The 18,049-nt window shown below is 37.0% G+C and overlaps 1 pseudogene; it reads left to right on the forward strand.

Annotated features, from left to right (window-relative positions):
* Positions 1-8,975: 8,975 nt before the first annotated feature.
* LOC147299771 (cysteine proteinase inhibitor 1 pseudogene) lies at positions 8,976-9,341 on the forward strand (annotated as a pseudogene).
* The last annotated feature ends 8,708 nt before the right edge of the window (positions 9,342-18,049 follow it).

The raw sequence follows: 18,049 nt of genomic DNA on the forward strand, positions 1-18,049 counted from the left end.
CTCTTTTCCTCGATTTCGACCTTTTTCGGCCACCGTTGGCCGTAATTCTTGAGGGGTTTTACTCCTATAAGTATGAGCTTTCATTCCCCCTTGGTTTAGTTGATCAATTTTGAGGATTTTGTTAAATTGAAATTTGGGGATTTAGCACCCATTTCGGGTTCCTCTTGAAATTTCAAAAATTGATGATGTTGTATGTAATTTTGGACAATTTACACCCCTAGGAAATGGTATTTGATTATTAGAATTGGAAAATTTAAGAAATTTGGACAATTGGTAATATTTAGATTAGACACCGCCATTTTGGGCGGCGACGGCGGTGGTTTCGACTACCCAGCCGTCAAATTCTTTTATTATTATGAAATTGAGGTTTATTTTTAGTTGGTTATTGAGTTTAGATGGGTTGAGGTTGCTGGGACGTGATAAAACCCCAAATTGGACAGTAATTTGGTTACTTTTTCGATACCGAAGGACTCTTAGATGAACTCCGACTGAGGTATAGCGTGTATAAGGTTTAATTGAGTAAATTGAGCAGATTAAAAAGTTTCGGTGTTGCTGGATTTGGAGTCGGGAAGGTGCTAGAAGGCTTTTGAGTATTGGGCTTTAAGCATAATTTTTATTTTAATTGTGAGAAAATAGATTTAAGCAGAACGTTTAGGTTCACACACGCACCTTTTATTTTCGTTAAGCCGAGCCTAATTTCATATTTATTTGCGTATATTATAGGCAATATCAACGAGGCTTAAAAAAATCCGACGAAGGATCAACGTTGATTTCACACTGTGAGTGGACCTTAGTTTACAAATTATTTAATGAATTTCATATTTTGACTCGTATTGCTATCTTGAGTTTTGATCGAGAAATAATAAATTGTGAGTGGATTGACTTTTGTTTTTCCGAAATGTTTCTGTATTTTAATTCTTTTCTTGATTTAATTGAGTATGGATTTAGTTAAAAGGGTTTGTGAGTGGATTTTTGTTTTGAAAGTGTCTTATGATTTCACGATTTAATTTATAAATTTAAACGATTAAGAGGTATTTCAACAAGCTATTATATGTGATAACATATTGAAGATATTTTTATTTAAAGTCGGGCTTTGATTGTTACTTAGTTCCTGAAAGGATATATAATCTTGGAGGTTCATTTCTTAATTTGAATACTTATATTTGGTTTGTGATGTCTTGATTTGAGAAATGACACTTTAGATTTTGGATTATTAACAAGAGCGTTGAGGGAAAGAAAAAGGTTATTTATTTATCTCAAAAGGTAAATAGAGATTTTAAGAGTATTTTAAAATTGTTGTGTGAATACACATATTGATCGGACGAGCCTGTTTGTGTAAAATGCACGGGATTGTGGCCAGGATATGAGCTTGCTCGTGCGGAGTGATCTCTTCGTACGAGATTGTGGCCAGAATATGAGCCTACTTGTGCGGAGTGACCTCTCTGTACGAGATTGTGGCCAGGATATGTGCCTGCTCGTGCAGAGTAACCTCTATGTACGAGATTATGGCCAGGGTTTGAGCTTGCCTGTGCGCGGGATTGTGGCCAAGAAATTGTCTACAGTACGAGTACGAGTATGGTGTAGTTTCATTATTCGTCCAAGGAATTCTATTACAAAAGTTTAAACGAGAAGTTCTTTTTATGCTTTATCTTGATTCTTGGACTTCTACTTTTGCATGATACTTCTATTTAGAAAGTTCTCAATGAATGACTGCATATAAGTTTTATTCATGTATCTTATGTTAAATGGTTTTATGACGTTTTAGAAAAAATTTCGAAAATAGTTTTAAAACTGGGAGATTTCAAAGAGCGATTGTAAGGTCTTAGATATTATTATTTTATGACTTCTAAAAAAATAAATAAATTTTATGTTTCATTTTCTTAACTCGTTCACTCACTGAGTTTATCTCACGTGTTTCTCATATATTTTGTTTTAAATTTTTCCCCAGGTAGTAGCGATGGTGGAGGTCGAGCTATATACGTCGAGACATAATTTTTCTACTCTCATTCCTCGGACATTGTAGGCGACATGTCAACTTTGTTATTTTTTTTAGCTTTAGTATGAAACTTATTGTATTAGTAGTTCTGATAACCGCATTTGGACCCTACGAATGAATTATTTTTATTTGTTGAGTCTGAGACTCCCTGTTGTTTGCGGTAGAGATGGCTGTTGAATTTTAGAAGTGTTATTTACAGGTTTATAAATTTTTAGGTTAGTCCAATTTTAGGGGAGGTTCTGCCAAATTTTCGGTAGAATTTTCCTTGATTTTGGATCCCACAGGACCTCTCCGAATTTCAGGGTGGAATCTGGAGGTGGTCCTGTCAAAATTTACAATGATGATGCTATTAATTCTCGGACCGCAATCCCTTGGCAAGGAGATCGATGTATATTTGCGGCCGTTATTAATGAGTTGAAAGAATTGGGACAAAATGGTGTGCCGACATATGATAAATCCACTAGAACAATGTTTACCTTGCATGCAGCAGTCATGTGGACAATTAATGATTTCCCAGCTTATAGGAATCTATCAGGTTGGAGTACCAAGGGTTATATGGCATGCACTGCTTGTAATAAAGATATAACTTCCACTTGGCATGGTGGAAATGTATGTTATATGGGCCACCGAAGATGGTTGCTGGAGGATTATAAATGGCATCACAACAATGAAGCCTTTGAAGGAAAAAAGGAGATGAGCGTGAAACCTAAAGAATTATCAGGCGATGACATCTTGAGGCAGTTGAACAATTTACAATTTGGCCGATTGGTAAACATCCCGATAACAATGAACGAAATATGACAAGGTCACCTGCATATCTGAATTGGACGAACAAGTCGATATTCTTCGAGTTGGAGTACTGGTCCAAATTAAAAATCAGGCACAATCTCGATATAATGCATATTGAGAAGAACGTGTGTGAAAGTGTGGTGGGGACAATTTTGGGCATTGAGGGAAAATCAAATGACACGATTAAGGCTCGACAAGGTTTGCAAGAAATGGGCATTAGTAAACATTTGTGGTTAACGAAGAAGGGTGAAAAAATGATAAAGAAGCATCCATTTTATACAATGAAGCCTTGGGATAAGAAAAGATTTTTAAAGTTTCTTGCATCCGTCAAATTTCCAGATGGATACGGGGCCAATATCTCATGAAATGTGAAAATTGACACAGGCAAAATTTTGGGATTGAAAAGCCATGATTGCTATGTGTTATTGCAACGACTGCTTCCGGTGGGTATTCGAAAATTTTTGCTCAAAGATGTGGTTGAACCGATTATTGGGTTGTTCGAGATTCTTTCAGCAGATATGTGCAAAGACGTTACGTGTGTCGGACGTGTCAAAATTGAAATATGAGATTGTGTACATCCTATGCAAATTCGAACAAATTTTTCCACCGGCCTTTTTTGATATAATGATTCATTTGCTGATACATTTACCCAAGAGGTAACTCTTGCTGGGCCGATCAGTTATCGGTGAATGTACCCAATAGAAAGGTAACAATTCCTAAACCTTTGTGTTATTATGTTTCAATTTTAACTTGATGTTACTCATAAAAATTTTCTCACTATGTACTTAAATTTGCAAAATTCTGGGTTCGTACAAAAGGTACGTCTAAAACAAGGCACACCCAGAAGACTCCATAGCGGAGACATACATTGCAAATGAATCCATCACCTATTGTGCAATGTATCTCCGTAGTGTTGAGACGTCATTCAATCGGCCCCAACGCAACGACGACGATGGTGACAGAAATGAGACATTTTCGGTATTTTCTCAAATCGCACGATTGTTTGGCGAAGCCCCTAAAACAACTGTTGAATTCTCAAAACACGACATAGAGGTAGCTCATTGTTTCATACTCAATAATTACAAAGAAGTGGACTCCTTGCGCATTTAGCATGAGAAACTGATGAAGCGAGACTATCTGGGATGGGACAAAGAACATGTAGATAAAAAACACAGAGAATTGTTTCCGAAATGGTTTAAGGAATATGTAAGTGATTAATGACAATAATTGCATGTTGTTCATGTATTTGTCTATTTTTTGTAATATCAATAATTACATTATCTTTTAACAAATGTAAAAACTGAATGATGATAATTCGCCATTATATAAGGAGTTAATGAGTTTGACAAGTGGCATTAAATGTGTTGAAACGTTTTTCGGATGTAATGTGAATGAAGTTAAGTTTTTAACTGTATAACGAGATGACATCTTGAGCACTCAAAATAGCGAGGTTTGTGTAGAGAACTTGGAGACTGGCATAATAGATTTGTACGGCAAGCTGACGAGTGTACATCAAGTGTTGTTCTCGCACTGCTTTCAAGTTGTGTTATTTAAGTGTCATTGGTTTAATACAGACCCTTATAAAAACAACAGTATTAAACTCGATTATGACTTAATATCTGTGAACATATAACACTCGATGGTATAAAAATGATCCCTTTATTCTTGCCACTGTCGAAACTTGTATCTTATCTGGATGATCCTAAGGCGGGTGGGGGTTGGAAAGTAGCTCAAATGATTTCGCATCGAAATGTATGGGATATTCTGAAGAAGGAAAATCAGGATGACGTGGCCTACCAAGATGATTCATTTTCGAACATACCAAATCCATACAACAATGATGTTATCATATAATAAGTCGAGATAGATGATGTTCCTCTAATTGAGATCGATGTCTTATCAATTGATCTTGGGCCACTTCTGCGAATTGATGTTAATGATTTAATTGTTGATGATGATGATGAAGTGGGAAATGCAAGTAGCTCAGACAATGAAGAAATTAATATTTCTAGTGATAATGGTGATTCAGATTAGTAAGTCATCACTTTGGTTTTCTTTTTTAACAAACATAAATATTTATTGAATTGTGAAGATGAGTTTGATCTCGAACAGGGGTAGAACTCAAAGGCTCGGTTTTGCATCCACTCATGTAGTCCAGACCGCCCCCGCAGTACAGGCCGCCCCCATAGTCTAGGCCGCATCGACCCTTACTACCGCTACAGATCTCTTATCGAGTACTGGTCAGATCTTTTGTCGGCACGAAGGGCCTGACGTTCTCACAGTTATGGTGTTGCAGATAATGTTGCATTATCCAATCATACTGCCTCATCATTAGACGGTAAGAAAAATGTTAATACATTATTGTGTTTAGGTTTAATTGTATTAGATGTTATAAGATTACAAGGAAATTAATATGTTATATTTGCTTTTGTAGGTACCAAAAACAAGATGAAGATAAGTAGAAGGTTGAAGGTGTCCCTAATCACGTGCACGAAGAATGAGAGGATTCGAATCGTGCTTGAGAAAGATCACCTACGACCAACCAGGGAGGTCCGTAGTACTTTCGCTTCCTCAGTCGAGGTGATTATTCGTGCAAACTGCCTAATGCTTTTCCCCAGTTAGGAAAATGTTTATGATGTCATCAAGAGGAGCATCATGGGCTTCATCTCGGTGAGTATATTTCGATTAATGCAAAATGATGAATTTAATCATTCCTAACAATTTAATATTTATTCTTTTCAAGTAAATTATGACATCCAGATAAAGGATCCGGATATAGATGAGTATGTTGAGAAGTTATTGAAAAAAGTTTACGCACAATGGAAGCACGAGTTGCACAGGGAATATAAACTGTTTGGGTCGGCAGATGAGGCATTGGCCTACCCTCCTCCAGAGCTCGCATCTTAGCTTGATCAATGGCAATATTTGTGCGCTCATTTCCAGAGTCCAGAATTTTTGGTAAGTTACAACATTTTAAGACTTCAAAAACCTATTTTCTTATGTTATTCCTTTATCGTATATGCACTAATACATTTACAATTTGTCTAATATTTAACATAAGAAGTTGAAGGCCAATCTTAAGAATCAGAAAGCGGCCACTAGGATTGATGATCATAGTGGTTTGATGCCCTTCTCATACCGGGTGGAGTCGCATCGTCAGGTGTGTCATTATTTAATTTAACATATATATATATATATATTCCTTAGTATTGTTTTGGTCTTTGCGCAGGCCGATTCATAATTCCCAGAGATCGACAACTACGAGAATGTTTATGATCGACCCGGCAACGATAAGGGCATGACGAAGCACGTTAATTTTTTATCTTTTAATTTTTTTCACAATATTTTATATTTGTATTTAATTTACTAATTTCTAACTTGTGTATAACATTTTGAAGGCTGAAATGATGGCTAAGAAGGCAAGTTATTTGGATGAGATGGCCATCCAGTTCCCTCCTGACACTTCGTTAGAGTCGATCACAGTGCCCAATCGCGATGCTGGACTTCGTATTACGACAGATTCACTGGGTGTTAGGCGTGGTAGGGAGATACGCGGAATGGGAGCGGGTCGGGTTCGTGACGTCAGGGCTTTCTAGTCTTCGTCTCATCTATCTGCAGAATTCGTCAACCTGTCCACTGAAGTGCAGTAGTTGAAGGACCAGCTAGAAGAATCAAGAGTGGTATATGCGTAGTAGACGAGTACGGTGCATCAAATAGAGCAAATGTTCGGCCAGTTGGCCAAGATTGTACCTGGGTTTGTGCTGCTACCAAATATTGACCAGTGTAGCCAGACTTCACCAATGCTGATGATGTTACTAACTTAGGGGGTCATTAGTGATCATTTGTACTGATTATATTTGGATATAATATTAAATTGTTACTACTTTGTATAGATATTTGAATATAAATTTATTAATTTTGTGTTATACAGTTTTTGGATAAAGATTTTTTAAAAAATATTAAATTACAAAATAAAAAATAAAATTTGGGCAAGAAACCACAAATTAATCACTCAAAGTAATGTTTAGGCGACAAACTATTAATCGCGTAAACATACTTTCGGCGATGAACCACACATTCGTCGCCCAAAGTAATGTTTAGGCGACGAATTTGTGGTTCCTCGCCCAAAGTATGTTTAAGAGACGAATAATCCATCGCCTAAACATACTTTAGGTGACAAACATGTTGTTCGTCGCCCAAAGTTACCTCAAGAGACGAACCAAATTCGTTTCCCTAGATAGCTTTAGGCGATAGAAATGATACGTTTGTCGCCCAAAGTCTTGAGCGACACGGTTTGGGCGACTAAACTCTAGACGAACTCATTCCATCGCCCAAACTTTTGGACCACAAAATGAGACTTTGGGCGAGGAAATCAGTTCGTCGCCCAAAGAGTTTTTTCTTGTAGTGATTCGGGGTGTTCACGAGGGGTACTCGAGGTTTTCCTACTGGGTATTCTAGGACTTAAGCTGTTCTCGAGAGGTCGATTCACCAAATTCTCAAATTGCACAGGAAACCAACTCCGACCACAATGGTATCTGCAATCTTCCTCATTACCGAACTCATCAACTATCAACCCCCTCACAAACCATATATTGCCTTTGTTCAACCCAAACACCCAAACCAAAATAATAACAAAATTGCATCTCAATGCCATAAAATAAAAGGGAAAAAGGAGAATCTTTTGAAAAACTTGCCTACATGCAGAAGGTTCGATGAGTCCGACGAGACGAAGGTGTGCGATAGCCACTTGGTCGGTTCAGTGAGTTCGGTGAAAAAAGGCATGTGATAACAACTTGGTGGTGCAGCGATTTGGGGGTGTGGCGGGTCACTGATGGTGGAATGGATCTATCTTGGAGTGGGTTGTGACGGTGGAGAAGAGACTAAGGTAAGGAAGGGAAGAGAGGCAGACCTAAGAGAAGTTGGAGTAAGAGAGACGTGAGATGGAAGAAGGGAGAGTCTAATGTTAGTCTTGGAAAATCTTTTGATTTTAACGGTATTTGAGTATTTTCTATCCTCATTTTGGTTATTTTTTTAAAAATTATAAAAAGTGGGTTAAAAGTTTTTAATTAGTTTTTAAAAGGGTTATTTTTTCAAATATCTCATAAAACATCAAGGCCGGCCTAGTTAAAGCACAAATCCTCCATCCTAGTTGTGAGTTTGCAACCATAACCATGCCATGATGATCAAAAACATGCATGAACTCAACAAAGCCTGTGCGCTCTTAATATTGTGTCAAATACAAAGATACGTGATGGACTTATTCATAGCAAGACGTAATAATATGATAAAACCATTTTTTATGTTTTAATTCAAAAAAAAAAGTTGTGTAAAAATCATCATCAACCTTCCATAATTAAATAGTGACAACATGTTGTAGACCACTTTAGGGTCTAATTCCCAACATGAGAAATGCTGGCTATATTTTCCTTTTTATTCTTTCTCTTCTCCAACTCATTTTGTACTTAGTCATATGATTAAAATCATTCATTTTTTATATCAGCCTTTAAAGATCATCTTTATAAAATAAAAAAATTGACTAAATTAAAATTCGTTTAGTCATCTAATTGTTATCAAATAAAATTATAGTGAATATAACTATTACTGAAATTGTCTATATATTTGATTACAATTAGATAACTATAATGACTTTCGATTTAATTGATTTTCGGAGATAATTTTTAAAGGATAATCTATAAAATGAACGGTTTAAGCTTCTCAAACAAGTCTTAAGATTTTAAACCAATAAAGCTTAGTTTGTTTTAGTTGAGCAATGTTAATTTCATTGTTTGGCCCAATCTGAGCGTTTTGGGCTGGTTGGGTAGTTTTGGGGGAAAAATAAACACCCGAATCTGTAGGAGATAATCAAGGCATGATGGTGGCAATTAACAAAATCTAGCAAATAATAATTTAGAGCAATTTACTAAAAAGGACTTGACAATTTTAGAAAGTGATTCATTAGAAAGGAAAGTTATCTCAAGGATGACCAATATTGTAAAGAGATCTTAAGGATGACCAAACTGAATCTATAATCTTCCATATAGGCAAATCATTTACTTTCCTGCCCGTTATCCACGTCCAACTACCAGCTATATTATAAACCCTCTACCACCAACTCTCTCCCTCACACTTGAATTCTAACAACTAAACCTAGTCAATCAACAAACTTCAACAAAAATCAAAGGTTCTCACAATGCGTACCCACTGCATCCTTGCACTTCTTGCCCTCCTCCTTCCTTTTGTGGCCACTATCGCAGCTCCACCACATGGTCCTCTGACAGGTGGTTGGCAGCCCATAAAGAACAATGGCGACCCCGAAGTGAAAGAGATCGCAGAGTTTGCAGTTTCGGAGTACAACAAGCAAGCTAAAAAGAATTTGGTTTTCCAGAGTGTGGTCCAAGGTGAGTCCCAGGTCGTAGCAGGACTCAATTACCGGCTTGTGATTGAGGTTAAGGATGAGTCATTGTCTAACTCCACCATGAACTATGAAGGTGTTGTCTTTGACCAGAGTTGGACGCATGTTAGGAAATTGGTCTCCTTTCAAAAAGCCAAAAACTAATATGTATTTATAGACTGATTTTATAATTTATGGTCTAGACTCCGGAGTGAAGGATGTCAATTTCTGGTGCTTTATTTTTATCATCTTCCCTTTTAATAAAGAACTTGAGGATCTAATTAACATATATAAGTTGAATGGTTGATTTTCAGACTCAAATATTATTTTGTTGGTGATTATTCTCAATTTTCTGCAATTCTTAATTGGATTGGTTGTGCTGTTTTGAATTAATTGGAATCCCAACACCTCAATCTTCGACACCAAAGAAATTAGGGCTGGGCATTAAAACCAGGATACCGAACCTATACTAGTTCTATCCCGTCCCATCCTGGTTCTGTCCCATACCATTTAGTTCCCGTAATTTTTGAGATGATCATATACTGGTCCCGAATAAAATGGGATGGGAACAATACCAACATTTCAATCTCATCTCGTCTCGTCCCGTATATAATTAATTTTATTTTACCTTTTTCCTTTGTTTCCCCCCACTTTCATTTATTTTTTTTCTTTTTTGTTCTGTCTCCCCTCCCCCCCCCCCCCCAAATTCTCTGAAACTCTCTATTTTCTCAACTCTCTTCCCTTCCCCGTGCTTTTCCGTGTCTCTTCCCAAGTGCTGCGCAGAACCCAACCACCCCACTCACCACACTGAACCACCACACTATCGAGCCCAAACCCAGAACCACTGAAAATCCAACAGAGGAACCCAGCCACCCCACTCACCGTCACAGCCACGACCAGAACCCAACTGGTTCCGGCCTTATTCCGGCGACCCAGACCACCGACAAGCTTCCCTCATTGATCCAGGACCTCCCTCAAGCGGCCAGCCCCTCCCAGCCACTAGAATAGCTCGGAGAAGCTACCCCACCGCTGGCCTTCCACCATAGATTCCGATCCCGAACTCATCCCGTACCATATAGTTTGATATTGCCACGAGACCATGGTCATCCCGTCTCGAATACAAATTTTGGGATTGGGAACGGGATGAGATCAGTCTCGTCCCCCCCTTCGTCCCGTGCCCAGGCCTAAAAGAAATTACTGTATAATTTACGTTGAGGTCGAGGGGTATATTTTAAGGTCCGTTGACTTTAGGTATCAAATTTCAATGATATTTCATTTTAACTACTAAAATATTTATGACCTTTCACTTTAATTAGATACCAAATTTCAATTTAGGCACCAGTTTTAAAAAACATGGTTCTATCGAGTTGTGATTGTTTAACAATCACAACTTTTTATTGATTTGTTATTTTTTCAGTGTTTGCAAGGCTTAAACTTTAATGTTTAGTCTCTAGATTATAGGACTTCATCTCCCAAGCCTGAATCAAAAGCACTAAACTTTTATAAACTTTGAATTTTTATAAATTTCAAACCGTCACAACTGTGACTGTTCGGCAGTCACAACTGTATAGCAAACTGATTTATGATCTAATCCAAAATGACTTGCTCTAGGTTAGTACCTGAACTTAAAAAAATTAGTGTCTTGATGCTTTGCTGAAAAACTATTGATATTTAGTATTTAATCCTAATTTTCTATATCTTTTATGTACGTGCTTTTTTTTAAAAAAAAAAAACCTAGATCTAGAACAATTAGATCAACTCGGCCCAGTTGCAAAAAACCGGTACCCAACCGGTCCTCTGGCGTCAGTCGAGGGAGGTAGTGAGAGAGCATGCAAAGGGAGGGGGAGAGGGGCGGTTGGGGCTGAGGGATTGGGTTTCAGGGCTGGGAGAAAGATGAGAGAGAAAGTTAGGCATAGAAAGCATGCGAGGAAAGAGAAGAGAGGATGCGGGGAGAGAGGAGAGAGAAACTGAGGGGGGAGGTAAGTCTGAGGGAGAGAGATCGTATGCGAGGAAGAAGAGAAAGAGATAAGAGAGAAAGAAAGAAGGGAAAGAGAAAGTCACGGGGAGAGGAGAGAGAAATGAGGGAAAATAGAAGAAAAACTTAGGATAAGAGAAAGGTTGTAACTATTTAAATTGCAAAAATTGTTATGACACTATGACCATTGGAGCATGTTGATGGAGAATTTCCTAAGGTCCAAAGAGTATTGGGATCTTGTGGAAACGGGATTTGAAGTACCAGAAGAAGGAGCAGCACTGCCACTAACGCAACAACAACAAAGGAGATTTGATGATCAGAAGCTGAAAGATATGAAGGTGAAGAATTATTTGTTCCAGGCAATCGATCGTGCAATTCTGAAGACCATTCTCCAAAAGGACACTTCCAAGCAAATCTGGGACTCAATAAAAAGAAAATACTAGGGTTCAGCAAGAGTGAAGCGTCAACAGCTTCAATCCTTGAGAAAGGATTTTGAGACTCTTCAAATGAACAATGGAGAATCAGTTACTGATTATTTTGGCAGAGTTATGGGGATTGCAAACAAAATGAGAATTCATGGTGATAAAATTCAAGATAGTGTCGTTGTTGAGAAGATTCTGAGATCTTTGGCACCAAAATTCGACTATGTCGTATGCTCTATTGAAGAATCCCATGATATTGATGAAATGTCAATTGATGAGCTGCAAAGCTCCTTACTGGTCCATAAACAAAAACTGACTCATGGCACCTCTGGCATCTTAGAAGAACAAGCTTTGAAAGCTTCTACTTTCGCTAAATCCTCAAGTTCAAGAGGAAAAGGTCGAGGTAGAGGTAGAGGAAGAGAAAGAAGTGGTCGAGGCAACAGAGATGGAAGCAGACACTATCAGAATTACAAGAGAAATGATGATAATCACTCCCAGAATAGAGGAAAAGGACAAGTTGACAAGTCTCCCAGAATAGAGGAAAATGACAAGTTGACAAGTCCAAGATTGAGTGCTACAGGTGTGGCAATTTTGGGCATTATCGCAATGAATGCTATACAAAGATGCCTAAAGAAAACGAAAAGGTAGAGAAGTCATACTTTGCTGAGAAAAGAGAAGAAGTAAAGACACTTTTAATGGCCTTACATGCCAAGGAGAAACCTGAACCTGATGTATGGTATGTCGACACAGGATGCAGCAATCATATGAGTGGTAATAAGTCTGCTTTCTCTTTTTTAAATGAAGATTTTCGTACTACTATAAGTTTTGGGGACTGTTCTACTGTGAATATGATTGGAAAAGGTGATATTGAGATCGTGACTAAGAAAGATTTTGTTGAAACAATTTCAAATGTCTTTTATGTTCCTGATTTAAAGACTAATTTGTTGAGTGCTGGTCAATTGCAAGACAAAGGTTATGTTATCACAATTCAAAAAAGTGCATGTGAAATATATGATCCAGCAAGAGGTGCTATTGCCATTGTTCAAATGGCATCAAACAGATTGTTTCAGCTGAAGATCAAGACTGTCCAAGCCTGTTTGATGGCTAAGGAAGATGATCGATCATGGCTTTGGCACCTCCGCTACGGTCACTTGAATTTCAATGGTTTGAGGACACTTCATCAAAAACAAATGGTGACAGGTCTTCCTATGATCACACCTCCATCTGAAGTTTGTGAAGACTGTGTTGTAAGCAAGCAACACTGAGATCAATTCCAAAAAGGAAAGGCCTGGAGAGCTCATAATCTGCTGGATCTCATACACTGAGACATATGTGGACCAATTAATCCATCTCAAATGGTAAAAAGAAATACTTTGTTTCGTTTATCGATGAATTTAGTCGAAAGGCATGGGTTTTTTTTTTTTTGCAGGAAAAATCATAAGCCTTTAATGCATTTAAAAGTTTCAAGGCACTTGTTGAGAATGAAACTGAAAGAAGGATTAAAACCTTTCAAACTGACCGTGCTGGAGAGTATTGCTCTAAAGAGTTTGAAGTTTTTTGTGATGAACAAGGGATCAAAAGACAATTCACTGCTGCGTATACACCTCAGCAGAACGGTTTATCCGAGAGGAAAAATCGAACCATTCTCAACATGGTTAGAAGCTTGCTAGTCAAAGGAAGCGTCCCAAAGAAGTTTTGGCCTGAAGCTGTTTTGTGGGCAATACATGTTTTGAATAGAAGCCCTACTTTTTCTGTTAAAAACATGACGCCTGAAGAAGCCTGGAGTGGAAGGAAACCAGCAGTGGATGACTTCAAACTGTTTGGGTGCATAGCATATGCACACATTCCAGATGAAAAGAGGAAGAAGCTCGATGATAAGGGTTTGAAGTGTGTCGTTCTTGGAGTCAGTGAACACTCCAAAGCTTACAAATTATTCAATCCAACTACTGAAAAGGTAATTACCAGCAGAGATGTGGTTTTTGATGAAGAAAAGATGTGGGACTGGTCTGGAAAAGGCAAGCAGCAGCAGCAGCAAACTCCAGCTAACTTTGATGCAGCAGACGATGACGATGACGATGGAATTGAAACACAGTAGCAATCTCCTGAAAAAACCCCACCTGCAAATGATCAGCCACCTTAAAATCAACGTCCAAGAAAAAGATCAGCTTGGATGATTGATTATGTAAATGGAGATGAACTCTCTGATGATGATACCACTGCACACTTTGCTTTGTTTACAGATTCCACTCCTCTCACATTTGAGGAAGCAGTTGAAGACACAAAATGGCAAGATGCAATGGATGCTGAAATCAAGTCCATTGAAAAGAATGATACATGGGAGCTGACTGATTTACCTAAAGGTCAGAAGACTATTGGCGTGAAGTGGGTTTTTAAAACCAAACTGAATGAGAAAGGTGAGGTTGACTAGCACAAGGCTCGTTTGGTAACAAAGGGATACAAGCAAAAATATGGTGTTGACTACAAAGAGGTGTTTGCCCCAATTGCAAGGCAAGACACAATTCATTTGGTAATCTCTTTAGCTGCACAAAACTCATGGCCTATTTTTCAATTAGATGTGAAATTTGCCTTTCTACATGGTGAGTTGCAAGAACAGGTGTTTGTAGATTAACCTCCAGGATTTGTGAAGCAAGGCAAGGAGAAAAAGGTTCTTAGATTGAAAAAGGCACTACGAGCTTGGTACAGCCGCATAGATGCATACTTTGTCAAACAAGGCTTCCAGAAGTGTCCATATGAACATACTTTGTATGTTATGGTTGGTAATGAAGGTAAAATACTCATCGTGTGTCTTTATGTTGATGATCTGATTTATACCGGAAGTGATGTTGATATGTTTGATGACTTTAAGAAGTCTATGATGAAAGAATTTGATATGAGTGATTTAGGACTGATGCACTACTATCTTGGCATAGAAGTAGTACAATCAGAAGCTGGCATTTTTATTTGTCAGAAGAAATATGTTCAGGAAGTGTTGGAAAAATTTCAGATGCTGAATTGCAACCCAGTTGGGATACCAGCAGAAACAGGATTGAAGATGTGTAAAGATTTTGATGGCAAGAGAGTTGACAACACTCATTTCAAGCAGATAATTGGAAGTCTGATGTATCTGACTTCAACAAGGCCTGACATTATGCATTCTGTAAGCATGATAAGCCGATATATGGAGACTCCTACTGAGATGCATCTCAAGGCAGCCAAGAGAATCTTTCGATATTTGAAGGGCACATCTGATTATGGCATTCTTTATAAAAGGAGTAAAAAAAACAAGTTTTTTTGGTTTTACTGACAGTGATTATGCAGGGGATATTGATGATCGAAAGAGTACTTCTGGAAATGTGTTTTTGATGAGTTCAGGTGCCATTTCGTGGTCATCCAAAAAGCAGCAAATTGTGACACTTTCGACAACTAAAGCAGAGTTTGTAGCAGCTGCTTCGTGTGCCTGTTAAGCTATTTGGCTAAGACAAATGTTTGAAGTTCTTAACCATCAACAGCAAGGTTCTACAATCATATTTTGTGACAATGTCTCTGCTATAAAACTTTCGAGGAATCCAGTTATGCATGGAAGAAGTAAACACATAGATGTTCGCTATCATTTATTGCGTAATCTTTGCACAGATGGTGTGATTGAGTTAGAGTTTTGTAGGAGTGAAGATCAAGTTGCTGATATCCTAACTAAACCTCTCAAACAACCAGTGTTTGTAAAACTCAGAAGCTTGCTTGGAATTTGTTCATCGCAGAACGTAGTTCAAGGGAGGGTACTCACACAAGAGTGAAGATGAAGTTCAATCCTAAACTGTTTTCTGCAGAAATCAGTTTAAGGGAGGGTGTTAAGATTTATGTTTAATTATGTTGTTCATTTTCAATAAACATTGTGGTCTGTGGTTAGGTGTAGGGCAAACCTAGTCCATAGGAGAATTCCTAATTTGTAGGAGTCATGGTTAGGTTGTTAACCATGTTTGCTTTCAAATTGTTGTGTCGTGGGTTGTTCCACAAAATCTGCTAAGTGGTGTTAATGCTACTTGCAAACCAAGCTCTGTTTTTTATTTAAGTTATGAACTTTCTTTTTAGTTAATCAAGTAAAAGGTTGAAGTCTTTCAGTCAACGTTTTGAGCTCAACAATCAGATATTATTCTTTAGCCTTCAAAATATCTTCAACAAAAATACTCTATAATTTCTACTATTTAGCAGTGACAATCATTATTACAGTGAGATAGTAACTATTTAAATTACAAAAATACTCTATTAATTGCTACTGTTTGGCAGTAGCAATCATTGTTACTGTGGGACAGTAACTATTTAAATTGCAAAAATACTTTATTAATTTCTACTTTTTAACAATAACAATCATTATTATTTTGACAATTTGCTTAATTTAAAAAAAAAAATTCATAGAAAAAAACATAACGTTAACTTGTTTGTACAAAATTGTGGACTTTATTTATACAAAGTAGACCTATTTATCATTCTAACTTTTTAGGTGGGTTTTTTTTTTTTTTTCGTACAAATGACTCTAAAATAAACTTTTTAGTAATTTGCTTACTTTTTTTAATATTCTGATTTCTAATTTTTTTCTCAAGTAAAATTATATGTGTTTACAAAAAACACCTCATTTAAAATTTTCACCCAAGCCATACGCCATCAGAGCCGGCCTAGTTAAAACACATTAATCCTTCATCCTAGTTGTAAGTTTGCAACACCATAACCATGATAAACAAAAACATGCACGAACTCAACAAAGCATGTGCGCTCTTAATATTGTGTCAAATGCAAAGATAATGTTACACGTGATGGACTAATTCATAGCAAGATGTAATTAATAGTATGATAAAAACATTTCTTATGTTTTAATTCATAAAGAAAGTTGTGTAAAAAATCAACATCAACCTTCCTAAATAGTGACAACATTTTGTGGACCTCTTTAGGGTCTAATTCCCAGCATGAGAAATGCTAGCTAGCTATATTTTCTTTTTTATACTTTCTCTTCTCCAACCCATTTTGCATTGTGGTCGCATAATCAGACCGTTCATTTTCTGGATCAATGTAAAAAATCAACTAAACTGAAAACTGTTTAGTCATTTAATTGTTATCAAATAAATAGACAGTGAATATCATTGTTATCGTCTATTTATTTAATGATAATTAGATAACTAAATGACTTATGGTTTAGTTATTTTTCTATGAGACAATCTTTAAAGAATAATCTATAATCTAAACCCCAAACTTTTAGTACATGACTTCTCATTAGTGGTTGGTGTCAATCCACATTGTGGGCTACATCCCATGCAACTTTCTTTTTAGTTTTACATAAGTAAGATTTAACCCGGCCCACCCCAGTTAATTTTAACCCCAACTCATCCTTAAATTTAAGGAAAAATTATAATTTAGTCCCTCGTAACATTTCTTATTTGAAAAAAAAAAAAAAAAAAAAACATGATCACTTTATTTTTTCTAAATAAAGCCCTTTAACCATTGCATTGTCAAAGAAGAATGTCATTATTTTTTAATTTTTTGAGGGTATAATTAAGGTATGGGTTCACCTCATACCTTCTTAGGTTATAAAATGAGGTTTGTAGAGACTGCATGTTAGGTTTTAACTCTAATATTTTGGGATATAAAGCCAACAAACCATGGCTTGAGGAAGAAGTAAAAATGCACTTCCGAACACTCGAAAATAGTCGTCAAGCGCTTGGCACTTAGTATGTGTGAAAAAAATAGAAACTAATGGACTAATATTATGTAACATGGAATGGTTTAATTAGAAATTTAAAAATCATAAGGCTTTAATCAATAAATTATAAAATTAACGAACCTAAATGAAAGTTTCCCTAAATTTAATATTGAATTCATCATTGGTCCCACAACATCAGCATTATGACATGATAATATCATATATCCTGCCCAAATTTTTCTTTCATCGTGATGCAGCGCGCAGCGGGCGAAAGAGATACAGTTCTTTGGAACACAACCTACCTTAGATCTGTTGATTATCTACATCGAGAATGGCCAGAAATAAAGGCTTTTATTAGACTGATAATTCTCTAAACTATCAGAACAATAGGGAAAAAAAGAGAAATCATATCTTCTCAAATTTTATTAATTATCAACCTCCCTCAAAAGAGTACAAGAACCCATATTTATAGGGCTTAGATTACTTGGGACCAAACATACTTGGGCGATAAGTATCCTAATGATGCCGTGGAGGAGATGGCGAATCGTTTTATGGAACGTTGGGAGTGGAAATAGCTTTGATTTCTACTAGAGCCTTGGAGTATTGCTAGCAATTTCATTTTGGTCGGATTTTGATGTTCAAACACAGTATTTTGATTGGAAACGATGTGGCGAGCAATACTCATCGTTTTGCCATGACGTATGTCGCTTTTCGGCCAAATTTCATCGTTTAGGCCTCGAAAAATTTGTTTTTGCTGTTTAGGAAAGTTTTTTTTTTTGCTATATTTTTC

The sequence above is a fragment of the Dryas octopetala genome, chromosome 1 (genome assembly GCF_963921425.1).
Source record: "Dryas octopetala chromosome 1, drDryOcto1.1, whole genome shotgun sequence".
Classification (NCBI taxonomy): Eukaryota; Viridiplantae; Streptophyta; class Magnoliopsida; order Rosales; family Rosaceae; genus Dryas; species Dryas octopetala.